The following is a 15,516-nucleotide window of genomic DNA, read 5'->3' as shown; positions in this document are numbered from 1 at the left end:
CAGCTGAATCAGCTGATATTGTCTAGAGCAGAGATAAGCCTTCCCCACTGAACGTATCCCAAATGACAGATTTATGGGCTAAATAAATGACTGGGTGGTTTGTTACATAACAATAGGAAACAGATGCACCACTCTCCCCCATCCCTCTCCTCCTCTTTCCTCCCAGAGCTGTACAAGAGCCTTGGGGCTTTTCCTAGGCCCAGACACCGATGAGACCCTGACACCCATGTTCTTGTCCACAAGGACCTTCAGATCTCCTGCTTTGCCACCTTTGGGGTGGAGAATCTTTGGGAGGCTAGGAACCCCATGGCCATACCCTTTTGAGGTCTTATAACCACCATCTCCCCTACCTCCAGGTTGGCCATTTGACATTTTTTGGCCATTCCATGTGGCTTGAGGGATGTCAGTTCCCCGACCAGCGACTGAACCCAGGCCACAACAGTGAAAGCCTGTAACCCTAACCACTAGGCAACCAGGGAACTCCCTAGAGTGGTTCTTCTTGCCCCTTTCCCTGCCTCCAAAACTCCTGGTTTCACCCCTGGAATGGACTGGAGAATTTCCCAAAAGATGGAAGTAATCTCTCACTAGAGGTGGCTGTGCTCTCTGCCTAGAAAAGTGACCGAGGTAAGTCACGGTGAAGCCTGACTCCCGCTGGAAGAGAGGAAATGCTGAAAAACCAACCCAATTTGACATTTCAGTAAATAATTGAGACACACATCTATTCATTGACTGTGCGTTAAGCTCCCAATGTGTGCCCAGCATTACGCTGGGTGCTGGGAAGACAAAGCTGAATGGCAGCGCCACCCACAGACCTGGACAGGAAATCCACCTGTGTCCACCCAAAGCCTGCACCCCACCCTCCTCCTCCATCATGCTTCAGGTATCTGAAAACCTAGAAATCTCTGCCTAAACGGCCCAAGCCCAGTTTTAGGGCTTTTACACAATGACTTCTCCAGGTCCATCCGTCTGAGGGTACAACATGGCCCCGTGTGCACCCCTAGAGGGGTGACTTGAGTGGTAGCTATAGGCAAGGTGTGTGGACAGAGTTTGGGCATGTGAGCTGAGGTGTTCACAGGCCTGAGTCCTAGGCTACTTGTGACACAGGACACAGATGGTGCTAGGAAGAGAATTAGGGCGGGTGTGCTGAAGACTAGTGTCAGGGCTGACTCACCCCGACACCCACCATGTCCCTGCATAGAATTACAAAGAGTACAAGGATTCTAAATTTCAACATGGCCTCCTTGGTCATTATAAAGAATATTTCTCGAGGCAGGAGAATAGACATATTTTATTTTACAGTCTGTTAAATGTTTAGATATATATGTGGGCCTCGGTTTTCGCTATCAACATTTCAGAGTAGCTCTGTGGTACAGGACCAGTGCCCCAGGCTGTAACTCCTATGGGACACCCTCTTCTATGGGCTGCAAAGGATGGTGGGAGAGTCTGGCAGAGATTCCAGAAGCTGCCTGCAGACTGCCCTCCATGTCGCCCCAGCTGCCTCCATCTCTAATCTGGAGTGACAGAGACAGGAAGGGGTGGCAGAAGGGACTCATGTGATCTAATGCCTGCCCGGGGGAAGGGGGGCATTGCTGATGGAATCCAGCTGTTTTGCCACCTGCCAATCACCATCACTAACACCCCCAGCTTGAGGGGAGGGGACCCGGAGCAAGGTAGGAGAGGAAGGTATTTCATGCCCATTTTGCACGGATTGGCTAGGGTGGGAGATGGAGTCCAGGCCAAGATAGAATAGCACTGTGGTTCCCGAAGTATGGTCTCTGGACCCGTAGCATTGACATCATCTAGAGCTTTTTAGGCTCTTGGCCCCTTGCAGGAAAGATGGTGTCCTTCTGTAGGAAGGGCAACAGTATGGGACACTTCTGGGCTTAAAAAACTCCCCAGCCCCACTCCTCCGGCTTGGTGTGGAGATTCTATGAAAGGGACTTTTTACTGGAAAGAAAACATTTATTTACTGAGCATGCACAGTGTGCAAGAGTGGAGAAACACTTCACGAGCACTTCCACATTTAAGCCTCAACAGCCACCCTCGAGATTGCTATTATTTTTATTATCATGATATCTTTTTCTTTTTTGCGGTACGCGGGCCTCTCACTGTTGAGGCCTCTCCCGCTGCGGAGCACAGGCTCCGGACGCGCAGGCTCAGCGGCCATGGCTCACTGGCCCAGCCGCTCCGCGGCACGTGGGATCTTCCCGGACTGGGGTACGAACCCGCGTCCCCCCGCATCGGCAGGCGGACTCTCAACCACGGCGCCACCAGGGAAGCCCCATGATATCCCTTTTAAGGGCTCAGTCTAGAGGGGTTAAGTACCTTCCTTGCCTCGCCTTGGGTCACAAGGCTCCCAGGAGGCTACTTGGTCTGTGTGATTCTCAGAGCACCCTGACTTCTTCACCTTTCTGCTAAACAGTGGTTCTCAAACTGAAGTGTGATTCAGAATCACCTTGAAGCCTTGATAAGGGAACTGCTAGGCTCATCCCCCAGAGTTTCTTACTCAGTAGATCTGGGATGGGGCCCCCAACACACATTCCTAACAAGTTTCCAGATGCTGCTGCTGCTGCGGGTCCAAGGACCTGCTTCGGGAACCACCGTGCTGGGCGGGGATCCAGCTCCCTGCCCTGCTCCACCCATGCAAAACCGGCACAATCAGACCTTCCCCACAATGACGTCCTTGTGAAATGCCAGTGAGATAATGGGAGTGAAAGAGCTTTGTCAGCTGCACAGCTCAATGGCTCTGGTCATAACCCAGGGACCTGAGGCTGGTCCCTGGGGTCTGGGTGTGTGGAGGGCTGGGATGCAGGTGGGGGTACCACAGCCATCCGGAGATCTTTTGCAGCCCATCTTAATTCTGAGCCACTTCTCAAGGGAGAAAGCCGGCTTCTCAGGGATGGACCAGCAGCCCCTGCTGCCCCCCAGCTCATCACCCCATGCCTTCTCCCTTACCTCTGGCAGCCTGCTAGCACTGCCTCAGCAGACGGCTGGTCCGGGCTACTCCTCCAGGGGCCAGTCCAGGCAGGCTGGTGCAGCATCAGGCCTTGTGATTCACGGCCTGGGACTGGGTCCTGCTCACCAGCCTTGTGAGACTCAGGGGCCGTGACTTCCCTTCTCTAAGCCTCAAGTTGCTCATTGGCAACATGGGTGCAACATCTGCACAGAGTTGTGCAAACTCAACGGCCAGTACTTTTAAAGTACTTTTCTAAGCCACAGCTTGGCACACAGCCTGGCCCCTGGCGAAAGTTCAATCAGTGGTAGCTGTTAGTATTTTCAAAAAGTGCCTGGGCCCAAGCCACCTCATGGTAGAGGCCCGGACTTGGAACGCAAACCGCTCCCACGCCGTTCCCCGGTTGCACCCGGATACACCCGACCCGGAATGCCAGCGTGGGGATCCGGAGGCCTGCCTGCCTCGGGTAGGGTTGCCAGTGTAGGGCAGGGCAAGATTAGGGAAGCGGTGAAGCGAGGAAGGGGCGTTCCTGGGGAGAGGCCTCAAGCTAGGAGGGCCGGGGGCGGGGATAAGCCCGGAGGAGAGGGAGTCGGAGGCGGGGGTGGTGGGAGGGCCTAGGGAAGTGGCCAGCGGCCTGGGAGGAGCGTGGGAAGGCTGAGGAAGGCCGAGGAGGGGCGGGACCATTAGGAAGCGCTGGGAGTGAGGTTTCCCACCCGGCAGGGCTGAGGCTCATGCCCACCCAGACAAGGCTTTATCCGGGCAGGGCCAGGGGCCTGGAGGGGCGCAGAAAACCCGGCCGAGGAGGCAGGCCCAGGGAAGGTCCCATCCACAGGGTGAAGTTGGGCCGTAGCGGGGCGGGGCGAGGGGCGTAGCTCCATCCCCCGCAGGACCCGGGCCGGGGCTGGCCGGTTAGAGCAGGGAGGCCGTAGCGGACAGAGCCCGATCCGGCTGGAAGCCAGTCAACATTCCTGCAGGGTCTGGGGGCGGGGCTGGGCCCAAGTCAGGAGGCCGAGGGGGTGTGTCTGGGGCGTGGCCTCCGGAGGGCGGGGCCTGGCCGAAGCCTCTGCGTTCCCCGACGACTGCCGGGAGGGGGACGATCAAGCTACTGAACCCAGGGCTGCGCAGTCGGACGCTGACTGGGGCGCGAGCGGGCGACGCCAGGCTTGCAGCGCGGAGCAAAAAGCAGAGCCAGCAGGTGAGAAGGGGGTCGGGGGAGGCCTGCCGGCAACCACGAGCAAAGTTAGTTTTCGTCCCCACTTCCAGAGGCCGCTCGGGCAGTTTTCTCGCAGCAAGTGACAGGTCGGGCCAAGAAGGCAGCTGGTGGGTGAGAAGGAGCTTAATTAAGTTCCCAAGTCCTGACCCCCAGTTCTCCGGCTCCTCCGTGCTCCAGCTGTGTGAGCCCGGGCGCGTCCCCCGACCTTGCCCAGGACCTCTCGGGTTCCAGTAAAAGGAGGAGGTTGGACTAGGTGGACTCCGTGTTCTTACTGCCCTTTCTCACTGAAACCCCGGAAGGTGAGGCTGGCAGGTGAGAGCGGACTCAACAGGTATTTGGATTGTGTCGCCCAGACTACAGTTTGTCTCCCTGCAGAGTGACACTGAGCAAAGTGAACTCTCTGCGAGCGTGAAGCGAATTGTTTTAAAGGTCACACTAGTTCCTCGCATGGGACTTGAACCCACAGGCCTGGGAACCGGGGGCAGAGCCGGGGGGGTGGGGGTGGGGTGGGTGCCCAAGTCAGGGAGATTTCAGCCTCCCCTTCCCCACAGCTCTGAGAGCCTAGTAAGACTTGGGGTGGGAAACTCAGCAGGGCATTTGTCCCCCTCCCAGGGCTTTTCCAAGTGAGCTGGCTTGGGAGGCCCCTGGCGGAAACTAGGGGACAAGTTCTTATCCGGGTGAGTGGGGAAGACAAGGGAAAACCCCGCAAACATTGGGCCCAGAGTCAAGCCCAGAGCCGGGGCTCTTGCTGCATGCCCAGGGTCCCTTCCTTGGGCTGGAGGTTTCTGTCCCTGGTGGCAGTAGGTGCTCTGTGCCAGGGGCCATAGTAGTTGGGCAGCCTAGTTCAGTGGTCAAGGACTTGGGACCAAATTTGGATTCCACTCCCCCTTCAAACTTCAGTTTCCTCATCTGTTAAATGGGGGTAGTGATGGTACTCAACGGTAGTAGTGAGGACTTAATAGAATAATGTGTATATAGTGCTTAGCAAGGCGCCAGGCACCCAGTGAGGCCTCATTGTATGACAGCTGCTCTGATGTGGATGGGCAGGTGATAGACTGGCTTCCTGCCTGGGAATGAGACTGTTTTTGGAGGGCTGGCTGCAGCTCCTCTTGACCTTGTGAGAGCCAAAACTTGCCACCTGCCACCAGCATCACTTTGTCCATTTTGGGGTTGGGGAATGTGTCATCTGGACCAAAGAGTAGCTGAGTTTTCAGTAATATTGCTTGCAGTTGTTAGGTGTCCCGTTAAATAAACCTCCAAATGTTTACTTAGCACCTACTCTATATTAGATGGAGCTAGGTGATACAGAGGTGAACTAGCCTCTGGGTTCTGCCCTCATTTTGAGTTGCTGACAGTGAGGTCCCCATCCCCACCATGCCTCTGCTGGAGAGGATAACTCACACCCAGAGCTCAAGGCCAGATGAGGTCTCATGGGTTTGTACTGGTCTGGTGGCCAGAATCCAGCTCTTCCATTGCATGCTTGGCTCAGGGTGGAGGTGAGGGCCAGTGTGGGCACCTTGTATCTGTTTGATCAGGGTTGGGCACTGAAGGTGGCTGGCTCCCTGCATCTCCTGGGGAGATGAGCCCTACACTGTGGAACCAGCTGGAAAACATTATGGGACAGTGTTTGACTGAGGGCTGTGCTATGTGGAGGAAACAGCTTGTGTATGTATGGGAGGGTGGCGCTCAGGGCAGGTGAGACACGGGAGAAAGGGAGATAGTGAGACTTGAACAGGACTTTCTGCCTGGGATCCCAAGTCCTGGTTGGGCTTGGATCAACTTGGGGCCCCAGACTCCCCTCTCCAAGCATTTGAGTGGCTTAAGATTAGAGTTTGGTCTGGTGGGGAGGGAGAGGGGTCAGTAGGTGTTGCCTGTGAGGGGGGCAGGGAGGAGATGTTCATTTCAAACAGTGCTTAGTAAACATCTACTGGGAAGTCCTCCTACCACCCCTCCACCCCATGTGATAAATGATGGACGATGACACACTGACCCCATCCTTAGTTGCTTACCATCTGGTGAGGGACTTAGACAAGGGGACTGTGATAGGAGATAGATGAAGGGTCAGAGGGATCTTTAGGAAAGCTTCATGGAGGAGGTGGAGTTTTGGGTGGGCCCTAAAGATTGCAAAGGTTTCAGTAGCCACAGCAAATATAGTGTTTTGGGAAGAGGAGGTTGCCGAGGGGAAGGCAAGGAGGTCAGTGTGTTCAGGGGATTTTTTTTTTTTTCAACCTTGTTTGAAAGTAGCCCACATACTATATAGCAGACACTATGAGCACAGCTCGGTACTTTTACAACCACCAAGACCAGGGTTCAGATCCGATGGGAAAGGGAACCAGAGGGTTCCGGGCATTTTTAGGAAACTGCTAGATGGATCAGTCTGGCTGAAGAGCTGGGACTGTGCAGGGATGCGAAGGGGGAATGGTCGGTTGGATCAACTTGTAGAGGACCTTGAATGCCAAGGTGAGATGTTTGGATTTGATTTGTAGAAAGTGAGGGCCGCTGAAGGTTTCTGAGCAGGGGAGTGACATAGTCAGGGTGGCACTTTTGGAAAGATAGTCTTGCCAGATGCTCTGGGGTGCAGGACCCAGTGGTCAAGGGATAACGAACCGATGGCTGTGATGATGGAGAAGCAGGGGCCTGGGGGGCTTTGGGGATGTCTGCAGCTGGGGGATAGGAAAGACACTGTTGGAGGGGAGGGGGAGCAAGTGTCCCAGTGGGTGCCCTTTGTTTCTTTCGATCCCCAATGGAGCCTAGACCCTGGTGCATAGCGGGTGCTCAAGAAGGTGGCTGGATTGGGTGGGTAAAGGCACTGGGGAGGGTGACAAGTGCTACAGAGTGATAGAGAGGGAGCCGCCCAAGAAGGCTCTGTGTTTGCCCATGAAGGGGAGGCCTCTGGGCCAAGTGAAGGGAACTTGAGCCAGTCAGCAGGGGCTGGGGGGGCGGGAGAGCAGGGCGGCTGGAAAGAGGTACCTGCAGCTCTTCCCTCTCAGTCCCAGCCCAGGGAAGGCCAGGGTGAGAGGTTAGCCGGCGGGGGCACAAAGTTCCCACATGCGGCAGGGGGGTGGATTTTGGGTTCCTCCAGGGCTCCTCTGAAGTTTCTGCAATGTGGGGCAGTCCCCTCTCTCTATGGCCTCAGACTTTTGAACCACTTCCTGGAAGCGCCTCACCCCCTTCTCTTACCCTCCAACCCTGGGGATGCAGCCCCTGTTCACCCTGAGGACCAGACAGCCCCTCCTGGCCCAGGGCAGAGCAGCCCCAAGCCCCGAGCCTTCCTTTCGATTTCGAGCATCTGGGGCCAGCGGACACCCCCTGGTTTGGGCTCAGCTTTGACCCCCTGCTCCAATTCTTTAAACCCACTTCCTCCACCCCACGGGAAACTCAGGGGGCGGTTATGATTTCACGGAAGAATCAAACAGTCAGGAGTTGGCTGTGTGAGAGGCGGGCGGGAGGGAAGAGCCTGGGCCCCTGTGTGCGACAGGCCGGGGCCAGGGTTGGGGGTCCGGTTTAATCTCAGCAGGAACTGCCCTGCCCACCGGCTTCCCCTCCTCTAAGCCTGGATCTGAGGGGCCGGGAGGGAAGCCTGGAGGTAAACATTGGCCGAGCTCCATGCTACACTTGCTTCCCTCTTCCCTTCGGCCCCTGATGCTGCCTGTGAGGAGGCCAGCCACAGGCCCAGGGCCTCTGTGACGGCCCCGCTGGTGTCTGGGGGCTGTCTGGTTCCTGACTCACCCCTGGGGTTCCCCCTACACTGTGGTTTTCCTGTCAGCAGCTGATTCACTCTGTGCTGACATGGAGACGCAGCTGAGGTGAGGGAAGAGGCCTGTCTTCTGGTTCTTAGAGTTAGTTCCAGCTCTTCTGTTTACAGGCTGTGTGACCTTTCATGAGTTCCTTCTCCTCTCTGGGCTTTCCTTCCCTCTCTGCTAATGGCCTGTTCTTTACTTGGCTCTCAGGGGATTCTGTAACCTGGACTCTGTCGTTTGTAAAGTAGGGCACATGTGAGTGCACACACACCACACACACACACACACACACACATACAACACAGGGTCTCAATACAGAGTGGAACTGGACAATTCCACCTCCTAACCTCGCCTGCCCCCCACCTGAAGCACCCTTGTCTACCTTCTGCCTGTCCACAGATTAGGGAGATGGTACAGCATGGTGGTGAGGAGTTGGACTTGGAGCAAACTCTTGGCCCTGACCATTCCTAGCTATCTGACCCTTTCTGAGCCTCAGTTTCTGAATCTCTAAATTGGGGATAATAATGGTAACCACTTCATAGGGTGACGTGAGGATAAAACAAAAAAGTGCATGTGTTGGGGCTTCCCTGGTGGCACAGCGGTTGAGAGTCCGCCTGCCGATGCAGGAGACACGGGTTCGTGCCCCGGTCCAGGAAGATCCCACATGCCGCGGAGCGGCTGGGCCCGTGAGCCATGGCCGCTGAGCCTGCGCATCCGGAGCCTGTGCTCCGCAACGGGAGAGGGCACAACAGTGAGAGGCCCGCGTACTGCAAAAAAAAAAAAAAAAAAAAAAGTGCATGTGAAGCGCTTTGCACATGGTGTATCCTCCATGAATGAGAGCTGCTGCTGCCCTTATTTTCTTCACCTGGCCAGTCTTCAAGGCTTATACTAGGCTGCTTCTCAGGCCCCCAGAGACATTCCCCAGAGCACCAGCCTTCCGTATGGGCCCTCTGTGCCTCTCCAGCGTGTGTGTACGTGCTCCAAGACACCAGTCATTTCCACCTGCGTGGTGCTCTTCCCGGGGGTGGCTGGGTCTCCCCACCGTGACTCTGAGCTTCCTGAGGGGAAGTAGGTCTGAACGTCAGTGGCAGACTTTCTCCAAAACCCCTCCTTTCCCTTCCCCTCTTTCCTCTGCGCTTGCCTACACTGAGTACTTGCCTCTTTGCTGCTGTTTGGTGGCATATAGAGTATCTCTGTGAACCCTCCCAGCCAGGGACTGCCCCATCCATCTCTGCGTCCTGACTCCTGGTACAAGGCCTGGCCCACAGCGGGCACGCAGGAAATGTTGGTTGAATGAATAAGTGATTCTCTTCAGGGTGGCCCAGTAGGACCCAGTTCAGAGCCAGATCCTCAGTGGCTCCTTTTGGCAAAGGCGGAGCTGGGAAGCAGGGTCTGGATGCCCCTGCCTTGCCCTTCAGGCCTGCCCGTCCCATGCCTGCAACCGGGGTCCAGGGAGGTGGGAATGGTGTGGCTGGCCTGGGATTTCTTCAGCCCGGGCTCTGGCTTCCCTCATGAGGCCCAGCCTTTCCCCTCCTGAGAGGGGAAGAGCCCAACTTCCTCCAGCCCCAGGCTTGTGGGAGCCACTCTGGCCCTTAGTGAAGCCCGACTCAGCCAGAAAAGGCACGTTCAAGTCAGCAGTTCCTGCCCCGTGAGGCGTGGGCGCAGGGCTGGGGGATGGGAGGATGCCCTCCAGGAGGCCCACCCCTGACATTATCCCTGGAGACCACCAGGTGGGCAGCTCTGGGGGGCCCCGCCACTCTCTCCTCTGGCTTCTTTCCTGGAAGTGGGAGCTTCTGCCTTTCTTTGGGCCCCACCCCTGACTTTCCCTTCTGTGTCAAGAGGTGATCTGGGGTGGGAGTTCCTGAAGATTCTGGACCTAGGCTCATAGGACCCATGCAGAAAAGTGGACGAAGTGCCGGAAGCTGGGCATTAGGAAGCGTGGGTTCGGCTCCTGGCTCTGCTGTGACGTTGCAGAGTGAGCTGCTCCAGGGGAGTGACCTCCTAGGCCAGTTTGCTTACTCCTCAGGCAGAAATGCCCCAGAAGGCTGCCTGGGGTCCAGCTGGCCCTGGCCCAGGAGAGTGGAGGACGAACCATAGGCAATGTCGTGGACTCTGGAATCAAAGTGCCCAGGGATGCTCATTTCTGCCTCTGCTCTTTACCTGCTGGGTGAGACCTTAGGCAAGTGTCTTAACCCCTCTGTACATCAGTTTCAGCATCTAACATGGAGTTGGTTATAACACTTACTTCATAGGGTTGTTTGAAAATGATACGAATCAGCGTACGTGAAGCATTTGTGAGACTTGCCTGGCACACAGTGAGTGCTTTATATGGACCAGATGTTTTGGATAGCGTTGCTATTATTAATAGGAAGCAGGATTTAAGTCTTTGGGGGCAGTCTTTGGTGAATGGCTTGAGTCTGGGAATTTGGAGCCCTGGGTTCTGATCCCAGCTCATCCTTTACTTGCCATGTGACCTTGGACAAGTTGCAGCCCTTTTTGGGCTGCAAAACTCTATTATCCTGCATTTGCTGCACTTGGCTATTGTGAGACAGGCACATGTGATATCACAGTGCGGAGCTGCAGGGTTTTATTCAGGGAAAGGACTTCTGGGTGGCCAGCCTGTTCTCCTGCCCTGAGACAGCCACAGTAGGTGGGCAGGTGTCCACACTGTCACAGAGGTACTGCAGACACAGAACGACAGGGCAGCCCCCCACAATGGCACTCAACAAGGCTAAAAAGTAGGTGAAACATTTAAGTATACACATAATGGGATTATCTAGATCATATTACAGACTTTTTTTTTTTTACTTTTCCCCATTTTCTGAATCTTCTGCAGTAAGCCCATATTATTTTTATGCTCCAGAAAGAAAGAACACACTTATACAATAAAGCTATCAAAAAACGTACTATAAATATTTAAACAAAAATGCATTATATGAACGTGGGATCATATTGAAGTTCTTGTTGTTAACAAATCACATTTATTTCAAAAGGGGGTCAGGTGTTGGTTTGAAGTGAATGTCAATTTGTCAAGCCTCAGAAGACTGAGGGAGTGTCTTTGGAGGGAGACAAGAGTCAGATTCTGAATGGGATCATAATCCTGCTTCCATTGTGGTGGACACACCCCAAGTGCCGCCTGGTGTTTAGAAAGCTTCTCAACAATCCTTGACGCCGACGGGCTTACTTTCTTCACGCGTAAAATGGGGATAATAATAATACCTAATTCAGAGCGGTGCTGTGAAGGTTAAAGGAGCTTCACACTTGTTTAAGTTGTGAGGGAAGCCCTCTTCTTCTGAATTTGGAACCAAGTGAAAAGAACAGTCGACAAAGATGGAGCTCCAAAGGAAGCCCCGAGAACGTGGCTTTAGATCCAGTCCCCAGAGGGCTGGCTAACCGGCTGCCCTGGAACTGGCAGAGTTCCGGTCCGGTCACAGGCAACTCTGAACAGGGGCCAGCCTCCCTGCAGGGGCTGGTATTATGCAGAGGAGCAGCCCGGAATGAACGCTGCCTGCGGGCAGCCACCGAGCGTGCCCAGTACGTCTCCCAGATGAACCAATCAGATAATCCACTGCTGGGGTCCTGGCCTGAAGCGAAGAAGTGGGTGGAGCGAGGCCAGAGGTGTTCTCCCTGTAGAGGTCCCTCCTCAGGGAAACAAGTGGAGAGAGAAATATGTGTTCCTCCTCATGAGTACAAGGCGCTTCCAGCGATGCCTGGTAGGCAAACACTCAATGTTAATTTGACGTTGCTAACAATAATGGTAGCAATGAGTAATTCTACTACTGAAGTTGGAAAATTACTCTCCCACCCACTGTCTTAGGATATGGAATATTAGAATGTTGTTGCAATGGGACATGATGAGACGTCCTCATTTATAAAGGAAATAGAAACTCAGTGGGGCTGGGGGATGACAGATTTGTCTGAGATCCCACCGCAAATGAGTGGGTGGCCAGCTAGGCCCTGGGTCACTGACGGTCACGTAGGCAAGTCACCTCCCTGACGCTTTGACCTCTCTGAACTCACAGCAGAGGAGTAACTGCGGCAGGAGGCTGTGTCATTCAGGGGCTCTCAAATGCCCCTCTGATCCCCTCTCTCACCAATTTCGGTGAGGATTAAATGACATAATGGCTCTGGGTAACATGCTTAGTGGTGGGCCCAGCACGTAAAACTCCTTCCATACAAGCCAGAGGTTGATGAGGGTGATAGTGATGAACGAACGCTGCGCCTTCCACCCCTTTGAGGAAATGACAGGGTCCTCCTCCCCAAAGACCAAGGTCCCCGGTCTGGAGTAAAGGAGCTTTCCAGGGCTGTTTGGAGATCTGGGGGTCAGGAGGGCCTTAGGCCTCTATGGGCCTGGTCCTCTATAAGACAGTCTGAGCCCAGCCTCAACCTGGCTGCTTTTGACTTAGCGTGAGGGCAAAGATGGAGGCTCGTGGCTAGAGTCCCAAGGTCGTAGTCTTGTGAGCAGCATTACAGTTCATTGAGTCAACCTACCTACTCAGTCCGATCCCATGGACAACATTCAGCCTTTGCTCGCACACCTCAAGGCTTGGAGAGCTCACTACCTTTCATGTCTGGGCATATCTGACTCTTAAAAAATACTGTGTAGAATTTGAACAAACCCACTCTCCCTTGACTTGTTGGACCTGATCATGCTTTGGGGACCACTTGGGGACCATGTGGAGTATGAAGGCTCTCTGGGTGTGGGGGAGGGTAACCAGACCTCCCTTGTAGCGCCCCGCCCCACCCTCAGGCCAGAAAGAGACATTTCTGTCAACTTTTTGTTGTTGTTTATTTTGCTGATTTTTATTGGAGCATAGTTGACTTACAATGTTGTGTTAGTGAATCAGTTATACATATACCCACTCTTTTTTAGATTCTTTCCCCATTTTGGTCATTACAGAGTGTTGAACACTGTTCCCTGTGCAATACAGTAGGTTCCTGTGAGTTATCTATTTTATACATGGTAGTGTGTGTATGTCAATCCCAATCCATTTCTGTCAACTTTTTTAAAAAGCCTTCATCTCTACCTGAACCAATGGACCCTTTAAAAAAAGGCCCATTGAAGACATAGTTTTGTGGGAAAAGTTGGAGGGTGAAGAACAGATGCAAAGGAGGAAATAACTGCTCAGAGATGTCCTGTGAACAGTTTGGTGTTCACACACACACACACACGATTGGGATCATACCCTATGAACCACTTCCTGTGCTGCCACTTTTAGGTTAACATTGTAGAGGGAGGATTTTTCCACGTTATTCAATATTCTTCCACAGCGTGTTTCCCGGCTCCCTAGTATCATACCACGTGGATCTGCCGTGACCCAGTTAAGCATTCCCCTGCTGTTGCACACTTAGGCTGTTTAGAATTTTTCATTAGTACCCACATTGCTATAGTGACCAGCTGGTCCGTACGTCTGTTTTGTTCTCAACTTTAATGATCTTCACAGACTGAATTCTTCGAAGTGGCTGTCTCGTCAGATGGTTTTTAAACTCAAGGTCCAAGGACCAGATTTTTGGGAGAAAGCCCTTTCCCTGATACGCACCAGCGTGTACCCGCGCATGTCGCTCCAGCTCTCCTGGGGCGAGAGGCACTGTCCGTTCCTCTGTGGTGATTAGCAAGCTCACGGAGGGAAGGGGGCAGGCTCTTGGGGCGTGTGTGGGTGCACAGGAGTCAGACAGAAAGAGAAAGACAGATATGGAGGAGCTGTTCCTCCTCCACTGTAGTCTGACTTTGGACCCTCCTCCTCTCCGGGAGCCTGCGGTGTCATTAACTAATTATGGGATCTTTACTCTTTAATGACCTCTCTCCATGGTGACTCCTTCCTCCCCAACAGCCTTCTGGGAGCCAGGGAAAGTGAGATGAGTCGGTAGGAGGAGGTTTCTCTGGAGTAGGGCTGGGGGGGTCATGGGCTGGCGCAGTGGTTCTCAAACCATGATATACCTCAGAGTCTCCTGGAGGGTTTGTTAAAGCACAGGTCATACCCCCAGAGTTTCTGGTTCCATTGGTCTGGGGCGCAGCCTAGGAATGTGTGTTGCTAACATGTTCCCAGGAGATGCTGCTGCTCTGGGTGTGGGACCACACTTTGAGAACCAATGGAGTAGTGGATTGGGGCAGGGGAGGCTGTGTAGTGAATTTCAGCTCCTGGGGCTGCTGCCCGTAGGAACCTTGCCTTGTTTAATAAAGGCTTGGGTGAGATCTGAACTCACCTTCCCCCTACCCCCACTTCATCACCCCTTCTCCAGTATGCACTCTCCAGTAGCCATGTGCAAGAGGATAAGATGATTACCACCATCCCCATTTTACAGAAAGGAAAACTGAGGCTCTGACAGACGATCTGATAGATCCAGGGATGCTCTGAAAGCCGGCAGGAGCGCTAATACAGGACCCCTGGCCTTGTCACCTCTCCCTGCTCCTCCTGAATCTCATTCCCCACCCGCCCCCCCCCCCAACACACACACACACTCTCTGGGCTTACCTCATGCAGGTGTGATGCAGGAGCAGAGGTGCCTTCCCTGAACCCTGTGCCTGCCCTGGGGGACTCCAAGTGAGGGGGCTGGGAAGGCAGGTTCCCCATCATCTCTGAGCCAGGGTCTTGCTCTACTTTTTACCCCCACTAACCATTCAGCAACGTGATCTTCTTCTGAGATCCAGTGTTCTCCAGCCAGTTCATGTTCCCAGTTATTGTTCTGGGCCACTTTTCCGGGAGGCTAGAAACTTTCTCTGGTTGAGCCTGGGCACTGTGTGGTGGGCACAGCAGAGGGAGGGGAGAGAACCCTCACCTGTTGAGCATCTGATGTGTGCCAGGCCCGGCCCTGGGCACTTTGCAGCCGTGATGTCAGGTCATCCTCCCAGCAGCACCCTCCCCCCAGCAGAGGTTATCATCAGCCCCCATTTACAGATGAGGGAACTGAGGCTGCCAGGGCTGAAATGACTTGCCCAACGTCACAGCTGAAGGAGGCAGAGCTGGGCTTTCAGTTCCAGACTCCAAGGCTGGGCCCCCTGGTCTGGAGTGGCAGCGGATCCTGGACGGAAGGAGCTGGGATGTGGGGGACTCAGCCTGTGCTCCACCACCATCCCTGCAAAGAGGGTCAGCCCGAGGGGCAGGGCTCCCCTGGGACGCAGGGTCTTGCAGTGGGAGGACCCTGGCCCAGCCACCAGGAGACCCAGTTCAAATCATACTTCATTCACCTCAGAATGATACCTTATGCTTTATAGCTTTTAGCAGTGGACATTTTCTCACGTACTTACTCCTGCAAGCCTCCCAGCACCTTATGAAATAGGCAGGGAGGGTATTATTACTGAGCCCATTTTACAGATCACGACAGAGGCTGTGAGTGAGTTGCCCAGGATCCTACAGCTGAGGAGGGGATAGAGCCAGGACTTGAATCTGTGTTGTCTTTGCTCCCCGTCCTGAGGCTGGTCCATCACCCCAAGCTGCATCCTCAGTAAGGAGGGAGAACTCTGGGCTCCTCTATTCTCAGCTCAGGATTGTGGATCCCAGGGCTCTTAGTTGGGGTGGTGGCTCTTGGGTGCCAGGGGCCCAGGACCCCGGGAAAGGCTGGCCGGAGATCCTCACTCTGGGCCAGAAACCTTGGGGAAGGAAGATAGGGTG

At 54.3% G+C, this 15,516-nt stretch overlaps 1 protein-coding gene across 4 annotated transcripts in view; it reads left to right on the top strand.

Moving 5' to 3' along the window:
* Positions 1 to 3,401: 3,401 nt before the first annotated feature.
* CD82 (CD82 molecule) overlaps positions 3,402 to 15,516 on the top strand; it is a 52,214-nt gene continuing 40,099 nt past the window's right edge. For 2 of the 4 annotated variants that reach the window (XM_004264033.4, XM_012538846.3), the window contains exon 1: positions 3,795 to 4,148. The gene's annotated coding sequence lies outside the window, so the exon portion shown is untranslated. The other 2 variants (XM_033411179.2, XM_033411199.2) reach the window with 2 other exon arrangements.

Source organism: Orcinus orca, chromosome 8 (assembly GCF_937001465.1).
Source record: "Orcinus orca chromosome 8, mOrcOrc1.1, whole genome shotgun sequence".
Classification (NCBI taxonomy): domain Eukaryota; kingdom Metazoa; phylum Chordata; class Mammalia; order Artiodactyla; family Delphinidae; genus Orcinus; species Orcinus orca.
This window is presented reverse-complemented; position numbering and strand designations above follow the sequence as displayed.